Genomic DNA, 12,032 nt, shown 5'->3' on the forward strand with positions numbered 1-12,032 from the left:
GCACAAAGACATGTAGCAAATATTATATCTGGCCTACTAGTTGTTAAGTACAGAAGTGAGCCAACCATGCCCCTATAACTTGAAATATCCACAGACTTTTCAGTAGTGTTTAATTCAAGCTTAGTTGCAGTGGCCATGGGAGTTTTTGCAGATGTGCAATCCATTAGATCAAACTTCTTTAAAAGATCATAAATGTACTTAGTTTGACTAATGAATATTCCATCACTAACTTGCTTAACTTGCAAACCAAGAAAGTAAGTTAGTTCTCCCATCATGCTCATTTCATACTTACTTTGCATCAATTTGGCAAACTTTTTGCAAAGTTTTTCATCTGTAGAGCCAAAAATAATGTCATCTACATAAATTTGAACAAGTATGCTAGAGCTATTAACATTTCTAAAGAATAAAGTTTTGTCAACATTACCTCTAGTGTAGTGATTCTCTAAAAGAAACTTTGACAAAGTGTTATACCAGGATCTAGGTGCTTGCTTCAGTCTATAAAGTGCTTTCAAAAGATAGTAGACATATTCTGGAAAATTTGGATCTTCAAAACCAGGAGGCTGACTGACATAGACTTCCTCCTCCAAATCTCCATTCAGAAAGGCACTTTTGACATTCATTTGATAGACCTTGAAATTGGCATAGGGTGCATAGACTAAGAAGATTCTAATGGCTTCAAGTCTTGCAACAGGAGCAAAGGTTTCATCAAAATCTATTCTTTCTTGTTGACAATAGCCCTTAACAACCAATCTAGCTTTGTTCCTGACTACTATGCCATTTTCATCCATCTTGTTCCTGAATACCCATTTGGTGTCTATTGGATTCTTTCCTTTAGGCTTAGGTACCAGCTTCCAAACTTTGTTCCTTTCAAATTGGTTTAGCTCTTCCTGTATAGCTAAAATCCAATCAGGATCCAACAAAGCTTCTTCTACCTTCTTTGGTTCTTCCTTAGATATGAAACTGCTATATAGACATTCTTCTTGAGTTGCTCTCCTTGTTTGAACTCTAGAAGAAACATCACCAATGATGAGCTCAAAGGGGTGATCCTTTGTCCATTTCCTTTGTTGAGGTAGATTAGCTCTAGATGAAGAGGCCTCATTGTTTTCTTGATGTGTGATTGAGTTTTGATTAGTAGAAACTCCCCCTGAGTTTGTGAATCTATGATTTGAGAAAGGGGAATTTTCTGTAAGTGATCTATTCTGACTTTCAGCTCCTTTTGATGACCCGATGGATGGTGAATTTTGAGTACCGACGGATGAAGCTGGTTGTCTCCCGACGGATAAAACAGATTGTCTCCCGACGGATGAAGCATTTTGCAGCTCGACATATGTTGAATTTTGTGCTTCATTGGTAGTAGATTTTTCTGCATTATCCTTTGATACTGTTTCTTGATCACTTTCATCATCACTGTCATCACTAACCATCTCCACATTGTCAAATTTGAGGCTCTCATGGTAATCTCCATCTTGTAGTCCTTCAATCTTTTTATCATCAAACACAACATGTATTGATTCTACAACAATGTTGGTTCTCAGATTGTAGACTCTGTATGCTTTTCCAACATCATATCCAACAAAAATTCCTTCATCTGCTTTAGCATCAAACTTCCCATTCTGATCAGTTTGATTTCTCAAGATATAACATTTGCAGCCAAAGACATGAAGAAAATTTAGTTGTGATTGTGGAGTTCTTGCTGCTGAAAACTCATGCAAAATCCCATTTTCTTCACAAAATGCTCTCATGACAGAATTCTTGAACTCAGTTCCATTGTCACTCCTGATTCTTCTAACTTTAAAATCAAGATGATTGTTGACTTGCCTTATGTGATTGATGATGATTTCACTAGCCTCATCTTTAGACTTAAGGAAATATGTCCAAGAGAACTTTGAGAAATCATCTACAATTACTAGGCAAAATCTTTTCCTTGAGATGGACAACACATTGACTGGTCCAAACAAATCCATGTGTAGCAGTTGCAAAAGTTCTTCAATTGTTGAATCAAGCTTCTTTCTGAATGATGCTTTGATTTGTTTACCCTTTTGGCAAGCATCACACAATCCATCCTTAGAAAACTCCACTTGAGGAATACCTCTAACCAGTTCTTTCTTTACAAGCTCATTCATGGTCTTGAAGTTTAGATGGGATAGCTTCTTGTGCCATAGCCAACTTTCATCTTGACTTGCTTTACTGAGAAGACAAGTAACGGATTCTGCATTTAATGAGTTGAAGTCAGCTAGGTACACATTTCCTTTTCTCACTCCAGTGAGAACCACTTTGTTGCTCTTCTTGTTAGTCACAACACAGGTTTCTGTAGTGAAGGTTACTGAATTGCCTTTATCACAAAGCTTGCTGATACTCAACAAATTGTGCTTGAGACCATCCACTAAGGCAACCTCCTCAATGATGACATTGTCTTTTGAAATCAAGCCATATCCCACTGTATAACCCTTGCTTTCATCTCCAAAAGTAATACTTGGGACAGCTCTCTCCTTGAACTCTTTAAGCAGGGTAGAATCACCAGTCATGTGTCTTGAACAACCACTATCCAAGTACCACGGATTCTTTCTGTTTCCCTGCACACATTAAAATCAAATCAAGTTGATTTTGGTACCCAAGTTTCCTTGGGTCCTGCCTTGTTAGCTTTCTTCTTCTGTTTCTTAGGTTTGATCTCATTTGACTTGGGGATATCAGATCGTCCTTAGGCATGTGAGTTGGACCTTTGAAACCATTCATTAAAACAAAATTATCATGCACATTTTGATTAACAGGAAATGGCATGCTATTAGCAAACATGTTATTCCAGTAGGACATGCTAAATGGCATTTGAGGCATACTAAATGTAGCATAATTAGGATTAGGTACAAATGGTATATTAACAAATTATGCATTCATATTCTGTGTAGACATAGCATTCATAGGCATAGAAGACATGGCATTCATGTTGGGAAAAGGAGGTGGCACAGATATGGAAGTGGGCATGGCAGTTTTGCAATTAACAGACAGATGATTTACACTACCACACTTAACACATATTTTTCTTGGAGCATACTTATCAAATGTGTAGTTGTTATGTTTGTTAATCCCTACTTTACCATTTCTATTGTTTTTCTTTTTAGCCTCTGTTTTAACCTCAATCTTTTCTAGTCTGTCATTCAACTGCTTGATGGACAGATGACCAACATTCACTTTCTTCTCCTTCTTTACTTGACTAGTTTCTCCTGAAATAAAGTTTTTGGAAACTGATCCATATTTTTCATTTAACTTAGCAAGTTTGGCTTTACTCACAGGTTTGCTTACAGCCGACGGATGAGGATTTATGTCACTCGATGAATAATCCTTTTGGTTATCCGACGGATGGCTCTCATCATCCGTCGAGTCCACGTCTGTTAGCAATCCTTCAACCAAATTGGATTCCAGCTTCTCCTTATTCTTCTTCCAGGCTGCATCACAAAAGGACTCAATACCTTGAACTTTGGTGATTTGAGCATGAACATCTCTAGATGTTTTCCATGCCTTAATCACCTCCTGTTCTCGTTCAAGCTGCTTCTTCAAAATCTCTTCTTTCTTCAAGGACTCAGTTAATTCATCCTTAACAATCTTACACTCAATTCTCAGTTTTCAAATTCAATAAACTGAGATTCTAGCACATTATTTCTCTCACATAAAAACAAATTATTTTATTTGATTTTAGCATTTTCTTTAGTGAGGGATTTAAGTGTAACACGCAAATGATATAATTCTGTAGACATGTCATTTATTGCATCATTACACTCAGCTTTAGATAAATGTGCAAGGTTAGTGGTGATTACCAGATTACTTGAAGAACTTATCTCTGTTTCATCAGACTTGGCCATTAGGGCTAGATTGACATAGTTGACATCCTCATCCTCATCTAGACCATCTACTGCTCAATCATTTTCTTGTGTAATGAAAGCCCTTTCCTTTTATTTGAGCAACTCAAAATATTTCTGTTTATAATCCACATGCTCAAACTTCTTCTTGTTGGGATCTGACTTTCTACACTCACTGGCAAAGTGCCCTGCCAAGCCACATTTGAAACATTTGAATTTTGATTTATCCACCATGTTTATATTTAGCTTAGCTGCTCCAAAGTTCTTCTTGAACTTGAGCTTGAAAAATCTTCTGGAAAGAAATGCTAGATGTTCATCAATGTCATCCATATCATCTTGGCTCAAAGAATCTTCATTTTCTGCTACCAGCCCCTTGCCCTTGTTTCCACAGACCTTTGAAGTAGACTCAACAACTTCTATCTTCATCTCCTTCTCTTTCTCTAACTCAACAACCAGTTCAATTGACCCTCCTTTCTTTCTCCCTTTCTCCATTCTTTCATCTTGCTCTATTTCAAGCTCATAAGTCTTTAGAATGCCATACAGTCTCTCTAGTGTAAACTCCTTATATTCTTGTGAATTTCTCAAGGAGACTGTCATTGGTTTCCATTCTTTTGGAAGGGATCTCGTAAATTTGAGGTTAGAATCCTTAGTTTGGTAGACTCTTCCATACAGCTTCAGAGCATTTAGTAGCTTTTGAAATATACTAAAGATATCAGTGAGAGTTTCACCTTCTTCAAAGTGGAAATGCTCATATTGATGAATTAGTAACTGCCTCTTGTTTTCTCTAACTTGTTCAGTGCCATCACAAATTATTTTAATGGTGTCCCAAACTTCCTTGGCTGTCTTGCAATTGATGATGTTGTCAAACATATCACCATCAACTCCATTGAATAGAATATTCATGGCCTTCTTGTCTTTCCTGACTTGTTCAATATCAGGATCTGACCATTCATGCCTTGGCTTGGGAACTGATGGCTCATTTTCAGTTGTAGCTCTCATTGGTACATGAGGACCTCTCTATATGCAATCCACATAGGCCTCATCTTGAGAAAGTAAATGAAGATGCATCTTTACCTTCCAGTGATGGTAATTATCTTTGTTCAGAAAAGGAATCTTGACTCCAACATCCTTCTTGTTCATCTTGTTGTTTGTTGTGATCTTTAAACTCTTTGTGCTTCAAGAGCTTGCTCTGATACCAATTGTTATTCCCTAACAATGTAACAAGAATTACAGAAGGGGGGTTGAATGGAATTCTTGAAACTTTTTCTGAATTATAAAATTTTCTAACTCAAAATATATATGTGAGTGTTTTGATTTGTAAAGTGCGGAATAACAAGTTAAAATGAATCAAAACACAAAGCAATAAAAATACAAGTCTTTAAAACTTTCTGGTGGATTTGAATATATCCACCAGATATATATATATATATACATATATCGAGAGAACCCTGTGAAGCTTGAATAGCTCACAGCTGCTTACAAGTATGAACAACTAAACTTACAGAGAAATGCTACAGTATACAGCTTATAATTGTTTCTCTGAGAAAATACTTGCTTAGTCTTGTTGTTGTTCTTGCTACTATTGGTTTATATATATCACCAAGATTACACAGTAATAAGACAAGATAATAAAACAAAACCTATCAAGTCTAATATTATGCTGCTTCATTACTCTATTCCAGCATCTTTGAATATCTTCATAATAGCATGGAAATGGCAATGCTTCTTTGTTCTCAAAAACCCAGATAAATAGGCTGCCACATTCCTTTTGCATACACTCGATGCATGTGACTGTGTTGTCACTGTCAACGGATGTTTAAATTGATCATCCGTTGGGTACATGATTATCATCCGTCGAGTAGCTTTGTTGATCATCCATCAAGTAGCTTTGTTGATCATCCGTCGAGTAGCTTTGTTGATCATCCGTTGGGTAGCTATTTGGCACTTGACTTCATTTTATTTATGCATAATTACAAGATATCTTATATTTACAATTAATCAACCTATTCTGCATATCTAATTAAAGTCAACATGACTTCTATGCTACTACAGAATCTATACAAAGGTGTTTGCAGAAATGTGCTACATGACTTATTGTTACATAAGCTACCCACTCGATGGATGTCAAATCATCATCCATCGGGACTATATTGAGTCATCCGTCGGGACTATATTTGATCATTCGTCGAGTGCTACATCTTTCACTAAGTTAAATCTACTAAGGTGTTTTGTTAATGAAATCATCAAGTTCACAACATATTCCCAACACTTTCATCAGAACCCATATTGATGATGAGTCCAATTATGGGCTAATCGTTATCGTGGGGTTCTAGTGCTTATGGATTTCTTTAGTTAATTGTTTCGATGCCTTAGTATGTGGTGATTGTATGATATCCTAGTATTGGTTTTGTTTATTCGTTTTATGAGCGTCACGAACTTATAAGATAGCGTGTTAATCTCTAATGAAGCGAAAGTGAATTTAGGGGTTTAGAACTTGCCATGCTAGCATAGGTTCATGTATTTGATATGCATGATTCGTAGGTAATTTTAATCATCTTACTTGCCCTATGTAATCATGATAGATAACTTGTGCATTAAACCGTTATGTTGTCAAATTCTATAGACACATAGGGTCTCAATATAATTGGTGTCTATTCAGCTTCTATCTATTTTGTGGATGTCTTGTAGTAGGGTATTTGTACAACGAAAGTTGGCGTTTACTAGTTTCGTGTTATCTGATTAGTGTCATCACCATTGCATGCTAAGGTTAAGAACAAAAAGGCTATTGAATGAAGTAGTAATGAAGTTAGAATCCCATGTTTGTGTCATATAGTAAAAAACAATCCTTTTAATCTCTTAGTTAATGTTCTTTACTATAATCACTTAGTTAATCGTAGTTATAAATAATCTCAATTTGTTGATCGTCTTAGCATTGAATAATAACCATACCATTGTTGCATGAGTATATTGATTGAAATTAACCTAAACCAGTCTCTATGGGAATGAACTAGATATAATTCTATATTATTTGCGATCGCGTATACTTGCATGAATATTAGCGCGTGTTTCGTCCTAACAAGTTTTTGGCACCACTGCCGGAGACTAAGTGTTAATTTTTAGTTTATGTGTTTATCATCAGTGGTCATTAAAGTTCATTGACTCGGACATTGTTACTTACTTATTTCCTTGTCGTGTTTCAGGTACTCTAGCGAGCATGTATGCATACGCGTTCTCGGTCTCGTAAGAGAATACTAGATCAAGATAAGGAAGAAGTTGTAGTAGCTAAGGAAGTTTTTGAGGAAGTTCTTGTCGAGGAGAAAGTTGAAGAAGAAGCTCTTATTGCAATGGGAGAACCAGAAGCAAATCCGAAGGCTTTGATGGATTACTCTCAACCAAAGATTAATGATAATCAGTCTAGCATTGTCCGACCAGCCATCTCGGCTAACACCTTTGAGATCAAGTCGAGCACGATTCAGATGATACAAAACTCAGTTCAGTTTGGGGGTTCTCCGACAGAAGACCCCAACATGCACATTAGAGATTTCATCGAGATCTGCGACACCTTCAAGTTCAATGGAGTTCTGAAGATGCTATTAAGTTGAGGCTTTTTCCATTCTCTCTATGGGATAAAGCTAAGTGCTGGTTACATTCTCTACCACCAGGGTCTATCACCAAATGTGAGGATCTTGCTCAAAAGTTTCTAACTAAATTCTTTCCTATGGTGAAGACTGCTGCAATCAGAAACACACTTACTCAATTTGCTTAGCAATCTGGAGAATCTTTATGTGAGGCTTGGGATCGCTACAAAGAGATGCTTAGAAAGTGTCCTCACAATGGGATGCCTGACTGGATGATCATTAAGTACTTCTATAATGGATTGAGTGCTACTTCTAGTCCCATGCTTGATGCAACATCAGGAGGAGCCTTGTGGGCTAAAAGCTATGATGAAGCTTATGAATTGATTGAACTGATGGCTGCTAAAGAATACTAGAATTCTACTCAGAGACTACCTCAGGGCAATGTAGCAGGAATTCTGGAAGTGGATGCAGCTACTATTATAGCTGCTCAGCTTAAGGCTTTGACGATGAAGGTGGATTCTTTGACTAATTATGAAGTTAATCAGATCACTAGTGTCTGTAAGCTTTGTATTGGTGCCCATGAGATGGAGAAGTGTGCTATTTCTAGTGAATCAACTCAGTTCGTGAGCAACTTTCAGAGGTCGCAACAGCCAGTTCCAGCCACCTATCATCCCAACAACCGCAATCATCCTAACTTCAGCTGGAGTAATACTCAGAATGCGGTCCAACAACCTTATATGCAGTATGCAACAAAGCAATACAACCCTCTTGGTTTTCAGCAACCGCGATATGCACCAAGATAACAACTCCAGCTGTAACAATCTAATGAAAAATCTAAATTAGAGGAGTTGAGGCTCATGTGCAAGAGCCAAGTGGTTTCTATCAAGACCTTGGAGAATCAAATTGGGCAAATTGCCAATGCCTTTCTAAATCATCAACCTGGTACACTCCCTAGTGACACTGAAGTGCCAGGAAAGAGGGAAGCTAAGGAGCAGGTAAAGGCAATTACATTGAGGTCTAGGAAGGTTGAAAATCCTGAACATTCTCTAGTTTCGGAAGAAGAAGCTGTGGCTGAAGAAGAAGTGCAAAAGGAAGTAGAAGTGGAAGCAATGAAGACTACTGTTGAACACACTCCTCCTGTGGGTAATACAGGGGAGAAACAGATCTATCCTCCACCGCCTTTTCCTAAGAGGCTGTAGAAGAAAAAGCTGGATAAGCAGTTTGAGAAGTTTCTGGAGGTGTTCAAGAAACTTCATATCAACATACCTTTCGTTGAAACTCTTGAATAGATGCCTAGTTATGTGAAGTTTATGAAAGGTATTCTCTCTCAAAAAGTAAAGCTTGATGACTTAGAGACAGTTGCTCTGACGGAGGAATGTAGTGATGTGTTGCAGCAGAAGTTACCTCCGAAGCTTAAAGATCCTGGAAGCTTCATTATTCCTTGTACAATTAGAAAAGTGTCATTTGACAAATGCTTATGTGACTTAGGAGCTAGCATCAATCTGATGCCCTTATCAATCTTCAAGAAATTGGACTTACCTGATCCAAAACCTACTTATATGACCTTACAGTTGGTCGATTGATCTATTATATATCCACGCGGCACTGTGGAGGATGTCTTGGTCAAAGTTGATAAACTCATCTTTCCTGTTGATTTTGTAATTATTGATTTCAAGGAGGATAAGAAGATTCTCATAATCTTGGGAAGACCATTCTTGGCTACTGGCCGAACCTTGATTGATGTGCAGAAGGGTGAGCTTACTATGCGAGTGCTGGATCAGGATGTGAAGTTTAATGTTTTTAATGCCATGAAATTCCCGACTAAGAACGAGGAGTGCTTAAAAGTGGAGTTGGTCGATTCTGTGGTTACTTCATAACTTGATCAATTGCTTAGGTCTGATGCCTTAGAGAAGGCCTTTTTGGGAAATTCAGATAGTGAAGATGATGAAGGTGATGAACAGTTGCAGTATCTGAATGCTTCTCCCTGGAAGCGAAGGCTGGATATGCCTTTTAAATCTCTTGGAATGGAGGAGCTAAACAAATCTCCAAAGCACCTCAAGCCATCTATTGAGGAAGCTCCTACACTTGAGCTTAAACCATTGCCTGGACACTTAAGGTATGTTTTTTTAGGTGATACATCTACTTTTCCTATTATTATTGCATCTGACCTTTCAGGTAGTGATGAGAAAAAGCTCTTAAGAATTCTGAGAGAGTTCAAATTGGCAATTGGATGGACTATAGCAGATATTAAGAGAATAAGCCCTTCTTATTGCATGCATAAAATTCTGCTAGAGGAGGGTAGCAAGCCTACTGTTGAGCAACAAAGAAGGCTTAATCTGATCATGAAAGAAGTTTTAAAGAAAGAAATCCTCAAATGGCTAGATGCAGGGATCATCTATCCCATTTCTGACAGTTCTTAGGTGAGTCTAGTTCAGTGTGTGTCGAAGAAAGGGGGTATCACAGTTGTTTCTAATGAGAATAATGAGCTCATTCCTACTCGAACAATCATGGGGTGGAGAGTTTGCATATATTATAGGAAGTTGAACAAGGGCACGAGAAATGATCACTTTCCTCTTCCTTTTACTGATCAGATGCTTGACAGATTGGTTGGGCATGAGTACTATTATCTTCTGGATGGCTATTCGGGTTATAATCAGATTTGTATTGCTCCAGAAGATCAGGAAAAAACTACCTTCACTTGTCCATTTGGAACTTTTTCCTTCAGAAGAGTTTCTTTTGGGTTGTATGGAGCACCTGCCATATTTCAGAGATGCATGATGGCTATCTTCTCTGACATGATTGGTCAGAATGTGGAGGTGTTCATGGACGATTTCTCTGTGTTTGGTGATTCTTTTGACGAATGCTTACAAAATCTTGGCGAGGTTCTTAAAAGGTGTGTTGAGACCAATCTGGTTCTCAATTGGGAAAATGTCATTTTATGGTGCGACAGGGCATTATTCTTGGGCACAAGGTCTCTAGTAAAGGTCTTGAGGTGGACAAAGCCAAGGTGGGGGTTAAACCTTCCTCCACCAATTTCTGTAAAGGGAGTTCGCAGCTTTCTTGGACATGCGGGCTTCTATAGGCATTTCATCAAGTACTTCTCAAAAATCTCTCAACCCTTATGCAATCTTCTCGAAAAAGATGTCCCATTCAAGTTTGATGACGAGTGCCTAGCTGCTTTTGAGTTCTTGAAGAAGAGTTTAATCACGGCACCTGTCATAACTATACCTAATTGGGATGAACCTTTTGAGATGATGTGTGATGCAAGTGACTATGCAGTTGAAGCAGTTATTGGGCAGAGAAAGAACAACATATTTCATATGGTCTACTAGGCTAGTAAGACCCTCAATGGTGCTCAACTGAATTATACTACTACTGAGAAAGAACTCTTAGCCATTTTCCACGGTTTTGAGAAGTTTCGATCTTATTTTCTTGGGAGAAAGGTGACAGTTTTCACTAATCACGATGCTATTCGCTATCTCATCTCGAAGAAGGACTCAAATCCTAGATTGATTCGATGGGTTCTTTTACTTCAAGAATTTGAGTTAGAGATCAAGGAAATAAAGGGTACTGAGAATCAAATCGCTGATCATCTCTCTCGTTTAGAACATCCAAGTGCAACTTCACAGGATAAGACATTGATAAATGAGTCTTTTCCTGATGAGCAGTTGTTTGGGGTGCAAGAAGAAGAACCGTGGTTTTCAGACATTGTGAACTACCTTGTGAGTAATATTATGCCTCCAGACTTGTCTTCTGCCCAGAGGAAGAAGTTTATTCATGAGGTGAAGTGGTACATGTGGGATGAGCCATATCTGTTTAGGCAAGGAGCTGACCAAATCATTAGAAGATGTATTCCGTACAGCGAAACAGGGGGGATCTTGCGAGATTGCCATTCAACTGCGTATGGAGGTCACTATGGTGGAGAAAAGATAACAGCTCGTATCCTTCAAGCGGGATTCTTCTGGCCTACTTTTTTTAATGATGCACATCAATTTATTTTGCAGTGTGATCGATGTCAGCATGTGGGTAATATATCTAAGAGGGATGAAATTCCTTTTAATGTGCTTCTCAAGGTTGAAGTCTTCGATGTTTAGGGAATTGACTTCATGAGGCCATTTGTCTCATCTTACAATAATCTGTATATTTTGTTGGCGGTTGATTATGTCTCGAAATGGGTTAAAGTTAAGGCTTTGTCGACAAATGATGTGAAGGTAGTGCTTAATTTTCTTTATAAGCAGATATTCACAAGGTTTGGGACTCCAAGAGTCATAATCAGTGACGAGGAATCGCATTTCTGCAATCGCAAGTTCACTGCCATGATGCAAAGGTATAATGTGAATCATCGCATTGCTACAACCTACCATTCTCAGACTAATGGTCAAGCTGAGGTGTCTAATAGTGAGATCAAGCAAATTTTAAAGAAAGTGTGTGTCCATCAAGGAAGGATTGGTCTTTGAATCTTGATGAAGCTGTCTGGGCATATTGAACAGCATACAGGACTCCACTTGGCATGTCTCCATTTTAGTTAGTTTATGGTAAGAGATGTCATTTGCCTATGGAGCTCGAGAACAAAGCGTATTGGACTTTGAAGAAGTTGAACCTT

The 12,032-nt window shown here is 38.0% G+C and overlaps 1 non-coding gene across 1 annotated transcript; it reads right to left on the reverse strand.

Annotated features, from left to right (window-relative positions):
- Positions 1-7,584: 7,584 nt before the first annotated feature.
- LOC141669498 (small nucleolar RNA R71) lies at positions 7,585-7,691 on the reverse strand. Its single transcript, XR_012553778.1, has one exon. It is a non-coding gene; the product is annotated as a small nucleolar RNA R71 (small nucleolar RNA).
- Between the last annotated feature and the right edge of the window lie 4,341 nt (positions 7,692-12,032).

Source organism: Apium graveolens, chromosome 6 (assembly GCF_009905375.1).
Source record: "Apium graveolens cultivar Ventura chromosome 6, ASM990537v1, whole genome shotgun sequence".
Classification (NCBI taxonomy): domain Eukaryota; kingdom Viridiplantae; phylum Streptophyta; class Magnoliopsida; order Apiales; family Apiaceae; genus Apium; species Apium graveolens.